Below are 6,059 nucleotides of genomic sequence, written 5' to 3' on the forward strand. Positions count from 1 at the left end.
AATTTTAACACCACAGTTTTCACAGTGTACGAACCTCCTATAGTCAAATTTGACATACAGGAAGTTCTCGCTTCCACGACATATTCGACGAATTCAAGAACACAGTAGATATATTGAAATGCCCGTCAGTTGACAATGAACAGCTGGGAGGTCTTTGTAGAAAATCGGTAAACCAGAACAGCAGTTTCGTCCTAAGTTGACATTTATGTCGTCCGACATGTATGTCGTTTGTCCAGAGTCCAGGGGACCGTTTCATGAAAGTTGTCAGCACTGACAAGTTGTCTTTCTCCGACAGTTACCATAGTAACAGTCAGAGCCAGTGCCTTCCCGCCAATCAAAACCAAGGATTTCACTGAAATTGTCAGCACTGAAAATTTAGTCAGTGCTGAAAACTTTCATTAAAAACCAACCAGGACGAAATTATTGTTTTGATTCATCAATATTTCGACATAGACTTTTTGGTTTTTCATTATCATGAAGGGCATTTGACAGATATAGTTTCTATGTTCCTGAATTTATGGAAGGGAACATTATTGAGCTGGTCTCCTATAAGACATAAATAATGTCTAATTTCTGTAATAAGAAATGAGTTTATTTTGTTCTTGTGCCCCCAGAATGTGTTTACTCAATAATCATACACTAAAGATGTTTATTCAACATTGGTTAAAGAAGAAATAGGCATGGTTGTTTGGGTTTTATATCGTGATCCAATAACTAATAGTGTTAATGCTTGATGCTATAAATTATAAAACAAATGTATACATGTGTTTCATTTTTATCAGAGTAAAAAAACTTTCTTTAAGTGTGCATTTGCATGATCATATTCATTATATGCATTACATAGAATTAAAGAGTATATACACCCTAAAACAATATTCGGTAAAAATGCTCCATGAAGGTAATTATGTGTCCAACCAACATTGGGTATTTCTTTTGGGCATTTTTATTTACTCAGTGTGAAGAAAATTTTGCCCATTCTAAAGTAACTGCTGCTTATTTTTAAATCTTACTGGACAATGTGCTTCCCGCAGTGGGTAAAGTACTGCCCCAAATTATATGCATTACATAGAATTAAAGAGTATATATACCCTAAAACAATATTCGGTAAAAATGCTCCATGAAGGTAATTATGTGTCCAACCAACATTGGGTATTTCTTTTGGGCATTTTTATTTACTCAGTGTGAAGAAAATTTTGCCCATTCTAAAGTAACTGCTGCTTATTTTTAAATCTTACTGGACAATGTGCTTCCCGCAGTGGGTAAAGTACTGCCCCAAATTGGTTTGACATAATCATAATTACACTCGTACTGGTTAAAATTTTACCCAATATTTCAATCTAATGATGTGCATTTATGATAATAATAATGATGAGAAGTAAGGATGGTGATATTGATAATAACAACATTATTTTCAATGCACACTTTCTAATTAATTATCATACAAATTGCTACATAATGTACAAGAAACAAAACAAAGTGACACGTAGACATACGTAAAATAATAATATGAAAGATACGAATGAAATAAGAATAAAAACAGAATATTCCAGATTTTTTATTATTTACAATAGAACATGAAACCAGACAGACATTCGACAATATAATATCATATAGGTAATCACACTGAATTAAGAATAGAAGGGCTTATCCTGTCATTTATACAACTGTGCACGCATTATTGTCTTCTTCCTGCTATATTATTACGGGCATAATTATGCAGTGTGTCAAATCAAGATACAAGACCCTACTAATAAGGATGGTCGAAAGCAATTATCGCAATTGATAATAATTAGTGTTTCAATTCGACCCTCATTTTACCCTGAACAGCTTTTCTATTCTCTTATATATACATAAATTATGAACGCACAAACAATGCACAAAATAAGTGTTATATTACTATCGTATCCATTATTATACGATTTGGAAGCTTTTGTTAAAAGCTGATGATATTATTATTAGCAATAGCAACCCCACCCACATAACCCATCATCACCTGTTTTGATATTTCTTCTTCTTCTTCTTTTTCTTCTCCTTCTTCTTCTTCATCTTCTTCATCTTCTTCTTCTCCTTCTTCTTCTCCTTCTTCTTCTTCTTCTTCATCTTCTTCATCTTCTTCTTCTTCTTCTTCATCTTCTTCTTCTTCTTCTCCTTCTCCTTCTTCTTCTTCATCTTCTTCTTCTTCTTATCCTTCTTCTTCTTCTTCTCCTTCTTCTTCTTCTTCTTCTTCTCCTTCTTATTCTTCTTCTTCTTCTCCTCCTGTTTCTTCTTCTTTCCTCTTCCTTATTTTGTCCTTAATCTTCTGATCTTATCATTTTTCCCGTTTTCATTTTCCCCTTCCCATACTTTGTTCTCTGCTTTCTCTTTTCGCGTGACATTCCAAATGAAACCAGAGCACGCATAATCAAATTAAAAGAATAGAGTGATATTTATCATAACAATTATATTATTGGATTATTGATCATCTGCATTTAGAGTATAGTATCATCGAAGCTATATTGCACTGCATGTTGTTTCGATTGCACTTGAAAGAAAATTTATACTTTCCTTGACATTGATCACAACTTCAAAATCCAGTTGACAGATTGTGTTTAATTTAACCTCATATAAAATGGCGACTTTACGACCCATCATAAACCTAAGCTGGACGCGAAAATATTGTAAAGTTACGAGATATTGATTCTGAAGTTTGAACAGTTTGTTTTAACCAGTAAGAACTATGTCGTTTAAAAAGATACCATCTTATCGTTTGACATTATTGTGTATTATAACTCTTTTTTCCCCACAAATTTATCAGCACTTCCGATTGGTTGCAATGTAATTTAGAAAATAAAATGCAACATTTAGTCATTGCCGATTCTTCGCTAAACTGGATTAAAGTGACATTATTATTTTTTTAATAATTGGATACAGGCGCGCCGGAACACTTTCAGTTTTTTTTTTTTTTTTTTTGGGGGGGGGCAAAATCCCGAATGGGGCACAATATTTTTGACAGCGTGAGATACCGAAGCGATCGAGCGGGAGAGGGTGTGGGACCCCACACGGTAAGGACTTTGTGTAAAAATGGAGTATAAAAGTTGCGTTTCTAAGAGCATTCAAAAATAAATTTCTTGAGAATTATACATAGAATTCACTACGAAAGACTATACTCATAATTTATGAGAACCTATGAAATCTACGCGCAAAACGATCGCGTCGGAATGTGGTTTTCATGTCTGATCAATTAACTTACGTATTACGCTTATATTGACTCAAAATACCAGAAATTACATTTTTCATGCAATATCCTTTCAGAAACATTTATTTATGTACATTTACATACACGGACGACGCGAGAGAGCACAATCATCATAGGTTTCAAGTAATTCTTGTCAGAACAAGGAGTAAGCAGAAGAAGCGTATTATAACAACAGAAACAAAAGAAATTCTAATGAATGTCTTTTCAAATTCAAAATGTCATACTGTTCTGACGTGGCAGACGTCGATAAGCACTTAAATCCCCATTCTATGCAAATCATTTCTGACATCAGCATTGGAGATAGTCCCTGATTATCCATGCATGGGCAATACGTTTCATATTTTGTAACTTGAGGAAAAAGAAATATGACAAGCTTAATTGTCTATTTAAAACTTTTCTGAAAATCATTAAAGTTTAAAACATTACTCGATTTATGTGTTTCCTTTTGCATGTTTTGTATGGCTGGGAAGCACTTTGGATGACTCCTTCAAAATCTTCTTTTTTCTTTACATATTTTCTGGGGAAAATGTGACCATAACTAGTTTTGTTTCCTCCCTATTGACCCAGACTGGTGTTTCTTCATGATCAGGGTCGCAGTTCCAGCAAATTACGAGCCTGGCAAACGAAATTGTTTCAAACCAAAGTAATATAGGCCTTTTAAAGACTTTGAGATGGCAAACATGATCGTACGCAGCCGGGGGCCGCCGATCGAGAGAGCAAAAATTCACAAAATTCACCAAAAGTGTGCACGAAATCCTTTAATTTTATTCTAGAAAATGCAAAAGCTCCCCCATCACAAACCCCTCGCTCTTAAGTATCTTCGAAAATTTAGGTCTTGCAGCCCCACCCACTCCCGGATTTTTTTAGATTTTTGCATACATCCATGAATAACAAAAGCTGGGATAAACCAGAGAACATAGCTGCCTCTCGATCTGATTAGTAGCAGGTAATGGGAAGGAGTCTTGGAATCTAAAATACAAAAGTGCTATATCATATGAGCTGAAATAGTATCGGACAAAACGCCTGCCAATCATGCCAATGAAAAGGAATCGAGGAAAATACGGGGCTATGAAAATAGTAGAGCAGTACTGTAACGCTTATTTTTCTTTTATATTCTTTATTTACATTTTTACTCATATCTCGGATAATATGATTCGGATCAAGGAAGAAATACTTTCACAGATGATTTTATTAAACATTATCTCTAAGTTGCTTTCGAGTGGGATTCACCATTTTCACAAATTATAAATTATAATCCTCTACACATAATTACTCTGTGTGTAATTTTCTGATAACATGTCTATATTGAGTTGAAATGACCTTTGTAATTTCTTTAGGGCACTGACTTGTTATCATTGTATTAACTCAATTTATATTTAGTTGAAAATGAAATAATTGAAATAAGTTTGCCCCGTAAGGGGCGAAATTTTTTCATTTTGACAATGGAAATGACAATTTTTAGGCAGAAAACTGCCTTAATCGTTTACTTTTGTCCTTAAATAATTTATCAGTTTTCTACTTTTGGGGGGCACATGGGGGGGGGGGCAAAATCTCGTTTTGCCCCCCCAAAATTTTTATTTTTTTGGGGGGGGGGGCAAGTGCCCCCCTGCCCCCCCCCCCCCCCCCGCTTCCGACGCCCTTGATTGGATACATTGTAGTGTCTTAATGGTTCGCAAATACGGTGACGAAGTTGGTATAGGTCAAAGATTTGCTTTAATATAAGGAGACCCAATCGAGATTAATGTATATTCTATTTTATTGTGATTCACTTTACAGAGGTTATCATAGATGAAAAACAAATAAAATCATGATTATTTCATATAAAACTGAAGCGTCATTTTCTTTTATCATGGGGCATGTTACTCTAGAAAAAAACACAAACACTCACATAAATTATTAATATCATTAGAAATCATATATTTGTTTCTGTTTCTTTAGTTTTGATAGTTATAGGCCTATCGATTTTGAATTCGATTGGGCATACACTGTAAAAAATGATGTGCTTAATTAGCACTCGTAGTGCAGTCACTATACAAGCACTGTAAGTGCTAAATTAGCACTTCATGTTTTACAGTGTATGAGCTGGTAAATATGTAATACGTAGATTCTTGATTTTCTTACGAACTGATTATCTATCTAAAGTTGATTTAAAAAGTCGATAAAATATAACTTAATTAATCAACATAAGGCATACTGTGCAAGGCGATTCTCAAACTCCTATACTAAATTGGAAAAATGATTGCTTGAGATTTTCACAAAACTTCTAGAAATGATAGTGATAAATTGAGTCAGTCACATCTTTTAACGACGGCTTAATTGAAAGATCGTGAGGGCATTATGAGATTTAAAGTTACCATATCAGCACAAAAAATACTTTTGAATAAATTACTGAAGTTTCATCACTTCATTTCCGCCCAATTTCAAGTATTTATCCTGACAAGGCGTCGGTCTATAGGATAATCTTTTAAAAAGAAAGGATATTGTAAACAAAATAACGCACAATAAATAATGATATTTTGTATATATATATTATTCCCACTTTTTATAGAACAACTTACGCGCGTCCTGACACTAAGCTTTTAACCCTCATTAAAAAAACCCGCTTTTTATTCCCTTTTCGGAAGCAGAGACGGGATGAGTGAGAGAAAATGATGGGCTGCTGATGGGTGGTGACGTTATGTAGCATGTCGTCACTTAAACTTAAGAGAAATAAGCAGAGAGACAGTGAAAGAGTTTTAAATTGACTTACTAATTTGAACTTGAGGTAAAGTAAAAAGGAAGGAGACGTACGGTAAGCTAAGAGAGTGCAGTGATCGACCTGCCC

Source organism: Lytechinus pictus, chromosome 2 (genome assembly GCF_037042905.1).
Source record: "Lytechinus pictus isolate F3 Inbred chromosome 2, Lp3.0, whole genome shotgun sequence".
Taxonomy (NCBI): domain Eukaryota; kingdom Metazoa; phylum Echinodermata; class Echinoidea; order Temnopleuroida; family Toxopneustidae; genus Lytechinus; species Lytechinus pictus.